Here is a 6596-nt window from a genome sequence, read left to right on the forward strand (position 1 = left end):
AGCCTGTGTTCGGCGGTTCCACAGCTGCCTTTGCCGTTCATACCTCCAGGCTCGATCGGATCACACCGAACACCAGGGAACAGAACAGGGATACCCACATGGGCTCTGTCTTTCTGTCTTTTTATTTCTGGATTTCTCTTTCTGCTTTTCTGTGTGTGTGTGTGTGTGTGTGTGTGTGTGTGTGTGTGTGTGTGTGTGTGTGTGTGTGTGTGTGTGTGTGTGTGTGTGTGTGTGTGTGTGTGTGTGTGTGTGTGTGTGTGTGTGTGTATGGAGAGAGATCAGTATCATTATTAAGAAATGAATGTCACACCACTCACCAATATATTTCGTGATCCACAAACAAATGTAATAACATTCGCAAATATAATTCATACATTTCATGATCCACAAACAAATGTAACAACATTCACAAATATAATTCATGATGCACAAATGAATGTAACCCCATTCACAAATGCCAGCGCAGTTCTATTAATTTGCAAACCGGTCTACATATATTCGCAAGCCCTATACATATTTGTGACTTCCATTGTATTTGTGTGTGGATTTTTGAGACTGTCCTGACGGTATTTGACACACAAATGTGCTCAGCCAATCACATCAGCCGGCGTTCGAGCGTAAGGTTGAAGACATTGCGCTTCTATTACGCAGAGCAGGCTACTAGTGCGAAGCCACCATAGATCTGTATAAATAACTGGAAGTAGAGCCATTACTGAAGTGCTCCCTGACGTAAACTCGGAAGCGTATGAAGTTACTGACTTTCACATCATCTTTGTACAAATATGTCTGGATCTGGACTAACGTGTGCCGTAATCGGATGTAACAATAACAGCAGAAAGCTAAAAATGTGGAAAAAGAGCGTATGTGCGCTTCATAGTCCACAGTTTAAAGAGGATTGTCCATGTTGTGTGCCCTACGGTGTACACCGTTTCCCCGGCCGTGCTGAGGATGAAGACATTCGCAAGATGTGGATTAAAAACGTACACCGAAAGGACTTTGCCCCCAAACAAGTATTCAAGGGTATGTATTTTTATTTCTAGGTGGTTAGTGTAGTTAAGTATTGTAAGCCAGTGTCTATGTAAACTGGTGGCAACAATTATTTAGCTTGGCTAGCTAACGCTAGTTACTATTATTTAGCATTCTTTCATTAATACCTAAGTTTCCCCAGGATTGGGAAGAGCACCATGAGCCCCATGGTTATCTGTGCTGTGTGTCATGGTACATTTGTGTGCTTATTTTCGATTATTTGTGTATGTGTGCCCTTTGAAATGAAAATGTGACCCTGGCAACTTAGCTAATTATTTTGTTATGCTAGCGGAGTTTTGGCAAGGCTAGCCAGGTTACACTGACTTTAATAAGAAGTCAGGCTAGGTTTTGGTAGCACCATGAGCCCCATGGTTATCTGTGCTGTGTGCCATGGTACATTTCTGTGTTTATTTACGATTATTTGTGTATGTGTGCCCTTTGAAATGGAAATGTGACCCTGGCAATTTAGCTAATTCTTTTGTTATGCTAGCGGAGTTTTGGCAAAGCTAGCCAGGTTGTGTGACTGACTTTAATAAGAAGTCAGGCTAGGTTTTGGTAGCTTTTGTTTTGTCCATAACCTAGCCCAATTTTATTTTCATCTCATAAATCGACCAGCATGTTTGTATTTGTAATAATGTTTGCCATTCTATTGGAAATAAAGTGGTGGGGACAAGCTAGGTTCATCTCAAAAGTGGTAGGCCTATGGACATGTCCCCAACACCCAGACTGAAAATTACACCCAGACTGAAAATAACCCTTCCTCAACAAAAGATAATTTTCGCTATCCAACCTCAGTGTACATGTCTTGCTTTGTCCTGTATTTTGTCTAATGTCTGTGAGAATGACTGCAGCCATGGCAAAGATAATTTTCTGTTTCATGTGTAACAGCCAATTATATTTTTTTTTTATCTCATCTTATTCCCACCCTCCTTAGGTGTGTGCGGAGTACACTTCCCTGACGGCAGACCAACGCAGGAACACCCATATCCCATAATATGGGATATGAATATAGTGTAAGTTTACATGTATATAACAAATAACTTAAGTGCTTTTTTCTTAATTACCTTAACCATATGTTGTTAAAGTACTTTTGGAGCGATTTGCCTCTAGACTCTCTCCCATCTGCCACTACTTTTTAATCTAGGCTAAAATAAAAATAAAAAATAAAAATAAAAAAAACACACACACACACATTTTCTTAACTTAGTTATTGACTCTTAGTTGTTATGCTTTCTCTCCTTAAGGCACTGCTTTTATGTACCTACATTGCCTTTCAACACTTGTGTCTTATTATTCCATGCAAGAGTCTACATCTGCTAATTGTAATATAATGCAATGTGAAGTGAGATTTAAAGTGTTCTGTAGGACAGTGGCGTTGTAATTAACTGTTTTTAAAAGCTGTTGGTGTTTTTTGTTCCTTCTTATATTTATTCTCAGAAAGCACCATCATGTGGAAGACCACCCCCAAAGAGATGTCTCCAGCCCCCAACAGAGAGACTTGGATTAATGTTGAGAGGATTATTGTTCAATACGGTGTAGAAACACTTGGTTCAGTTATATGTATATATCTATCATCTTTCAAGAAATCCTTCATCCCCTCAGCTGTGACCATACTGAACAAGAGATGAACTGTCCAGCTGCAGCATGCATGTATTGTGTGGTCTTGTCTTTTTTTTTTTTTTGGTCAAGCCTTGTCTAATGTCTGTGAGAATCACTGAAGCCACGCCAAAGACAATTTTCTTTTTCATGGGTGTAACAGACAATTAAGTTTTATCTAATCTAATCATATCAATGAGAATCAGTGCACCTGACAAAGGTATGACATACCGTATACTGTAGGCTTAAATGCTAAAGAAAAATGAATTAACCTGGCGGTTTTGAATTGTTTATTTACACAGTTATTAAAATGCATACAGATAGTGAATTTAATATAGTTCAATACTGTGTGCTTACTTGATGGTGTTTTTTATATGTGCTGAACTGAAAAACAACCTAGCTACTTGTGCTCAATATCCAACTGCAGCATTGTAGTTGCAGGTGGGGGGTGGTGGTTGTTCAAATTTGACACACACCTTACATTGGTCCACTTTACAAATGGCCCCATACACTAAATGACTCTTGCTGGTGTGTTTTTTACTAGGCAACTTGTTATTAATCACTAATGTTCTTAATGTCATTTCAATGCAGCTCTTTATGAGAAATCTGGGCAGCCATGGCCTATGCCAGGGGTGTCAAACTCAGGCCCGGGGGCAAATCTGGCCCTCAGAGTGATTTTATTTGGCCCGGGAGGTCATTTCAATTGCGTATTGCTGTTGGCCCACATACACCATTAATATATAGCATAAGACCTGAACATAAAATGTAATGTGTCAAAAAAATATGAGTGGGCTGGGCATAGGCCAGTAAAACAGCTCACACTACTGCAACAGAGTATCTGCAGGCACATTTGAACTACGATGGGAATCTGTGAAATTTAATTATGAGATTAAGTGTGTTTGCACAATTTTAGGCCGTTGTAAATATTGAGTTTGGCCCGCGACTTTGTTCCAGATTTGTATTTTGGCCCTCTGTGAGTTTGAGTTTGACACCCCTGGCCTAGTGGTTAGAGAGTTGGTCTTTCAATCTAGGGGTTGCTGGTTCGAATCCCCCACGACCTCTCCCTACACCTCCATCCATGGCTGAAGTGCCCTTGAGCAAGTCACCTAACCCCACATTACTCCAGGGACTGTAACCAATACCCTGAAAAATAATAGTTGTAAGTCGCTTTGAACAAATGAAAGCGTCAGCTAAGTGAAATGTAATGTAATGTAAAATCTTGCTGCAGTGTGTTGTGGAATAGACACAGGAGCTGACCTGTGGTGTCCAGTCTTAACAGAGAGCTGGTGCCACTGTCACACATTCAATTTCATTAATCATTATCCCCCTTATATTGATTGGGAAATGTTATACTGGCTTTTTTTCATTACCTCCTGACTATACCAGACATCATTTTTATCATTACCTCTGCCACATAATATGTGATTGAGTTTTGCAGTCTGTCTGTTTGTTCATCGCTGGGTGCACAGCTTGCCACTAAGGGGCGCCAAATCCTTACTTATTGCTGGAGACGCTACCACAAGGAGAGGACGGGAGGTGATGTCTTCTAAAAGGGCTGTGGTTAAGTAGCCTAAGCAATCAGCTGGTGCAACCCACTGTCTTAACACTGCCTCAAAATATCAGTTCTTGCAAGGCACGATTTACATGGTGAAATTAATGACATGTTGAGGCCAACAAGGCTTTATTTTATCAGTTAGAGGGACACTGTGCAGGAAATGGTCAAAAAGGGTACTGCAACTATGCTGCTCATTGTAACTGGGTTGCCTATTGCCAAATTTGATCTTTTCATGATAGTTTACTAAATAATAAACTCAGATTTTCTGTTATGGCCCAAGTACAGTCCTTTTTGCAGCTAAAAATGGCTATTTCTGGAAATTCAAAATGGCGGACAATGATGGAGGAGATCCCCCTTTGTATGTCTGAAAAGTGCAATTTTTCCAGTCATAATGAATACTTAGAATTTGATGGTGGTGGTAAGTATTCATGAAAAAGGTAACATTAGTGAATGAGTAGCATGAATTCTGGAAATAAACAACTATAAATCTTGCAGTGTCCCTTTAATGACAGAGGTTAAAAAAAAAAAAAAACACACACACACACACACACCTTGCTTTCTGATCAGGCCTAGCCTAGAGAGAGAGAGTTTCCCTATTGCCAAGGCGGCCACCTTGACCTGAAAAGATAAAGATTCCCTGTTGTTAACGTAGGCCTATTTTCTAAAGATAGATATAGATACATATGCATGCCTGGTTTTAAATTAACAACCGGTCAAATGCTGGTGATAATTCAGGTTCTTAATTCATTCGGCAGTTATATTTTCTTTGTTTTGTTTTTACTTTGTTACAGTTTTTGCCTAGGCTACTGCTTAAACACTAAAGGCTGATGACCAAAGTAGCATATTGTTCAGTTGTTGTTGGTACTATAACACATGCTGCTTTACCTTAATCAAAAGTCTAGCATTACACTTTCATACCAGCTTTGCAAAGCACTTGTTCCTTTACGCAACACACACACTCCGGCTGTCTGCACACCATTTTATACACAAGACACTTTGTTCAAAAGTAAATTCTCAGAGTGTCATTGTGAAAACACGTCTGTTAAAAAAAACAAAACGCACTGGATGTATGACGAGATTTAGACACAGACAATAAAACACATGCACTGTTTTCAACCATTTGATGATCTGGCTATTAGGCCCATGTCCCCCGGCGCTGTTGAGTTTCAGCAACTTCTGAATGTGTGCTCTGAGTATGGGGTTGAGTTTGATGTAGGCCTACAGTACAATGCAAAAAAGTGTTATGTTCAGGATCTTAAGTCTTTCCAACGTTTTACCTGTCAGGGCAATCACTGTGTGTCAAGCAGTACAAAATATCTTGGGCATAGTATCGCTGACAAGTTGGAAGATGATGCTGACATGTAGGCCTACAGACAGGGACAAGTGTAGTGTATGCCAAACATGTTTGTAAGATTTAAAGAAGGTTACACAGGCCTGCACAAATAGTCAAAATGTCATCAACATGTTTTAATCAACCTGGAATTACATTACTCAAAATTTTGAAGCATTTTAACCTTCTTATTGCACGTTCAACATGAATTCGGACATTGGCGAGACGGCGGGTTCCTGTGACTTCATGTTCTGATAGTTGTGTACATCCACGTGTAAATGCTGGAATAGCCAATGTCACTCCTGGAGGAAGAACATCTCCAATTGTGAATCCCCGGTCTGTCAAAATCTGATCACCAGAAATCCACAGTTTAAGATAAAAGTGTCACTAGCTCTGCCACCAAACAGTTTTGACACATACATCACAAAACCATTGGGGGCTATGCAATAGAGGACTTTGTAGGTGTTGTGATGCTTATAGTTGCTGTATGTTTTTGCTCTTTTCCCCAAGTTCTTCGGTCTTTGGACAAATATTTCAGTGCAATCTATGATGCATGTTGCATTGGGATAGTGTTCAAGAAAACTTGAGGGTCTTACTCTATTCAGAGTGTCTCGAGGGAGCCAAAAAATAAGATTTTCCCTTGTGAAATTGGCAAGTGTTGCTCTCCACATTGCGGACATATCACAGGCTGTAGCCAAGCCGAAGCCTCATTAGGACCAGCACTTAGCTGTTCATGGACTGGTAATTTGAACGTCTTCGACTGTGGAAGAAAGCCAATGATGGTGTTCAAAAGTTGCCAAAAGCTGATGATGTCTAGTCCAGTGTAAAGTTGACACTTTATCATCCATGTCATGATCTGACAGTGATGGTGTAGGATCGGTTTGTGTGCTTGCATCTTTTGTTGACTTCATCGAACAACAATCATGATCACTACGCTCTGGCCACTGAGTGCCAACATCACATTGGTGTGGAGACAGACTATCCTCCAAGCTATGCCCTACTTCGGTGTCAGAATCTGTCACAGGAGGCTCATCACATGGTCTCTCTGTTGGGGGCTGGAGACATCTCCTCTTTGGGGTGGTCTTCCAC

The 6596-nt window shown here is 40.4% G+C and overlaps 2 long non-coding RNA genes across 2 annotated transcripts in view; one reads left to right on the plus strand and one right to left on the minus strand.

Moving 5' to 3' along the window:
- The first annotated feature begins 276 nt into the window (after positions 1 to 276).
- Positions 277 to 2955, plus strand: LOC134467467 (uncharacterized). Its single transcript, XR_010038563.1, has 3 exons — positions 277 to 1020; positions 1961 to 2039; positions 2464 to 2955. It is a non-coding gene; the product is annotated as an uncharacterized LOC134467467 (long non-coding RNA).
- Positions 2956 to 5142: 2187 nt separating this feature from the next.
- Positions 5143 to 6596, minus strand: part of LOC134466842 (uncharacterized) — a 3050-nt gene continuing 1596 nt past the window's right edge. Inside the window, exon 3 of the long non-coding RNA XR_010038423.1 lies at positions 5143 to 6596. This exon is cut by the window's right edge and continues 13 nt beyond it. This is a non-coding gene — a long non-coding RNA (uncharacterized LOC134466842).

This window comes from Engraulis encrasicolus, chromosome 17 (genome assembly GCF_034702125.1).
Source record: "Engraulis encrasicolus isolate BLACKSEA-1 chromosome 17, IST_EnEncr_1.0, whole genome shotgun sequence".
Taxonomy (NCBI): Eukaryota; Metazoa; Chordata; class Actinopteri; order Clupeiformes; family Engraulidae; genus Engraulis; species Engraulis encrasicolus.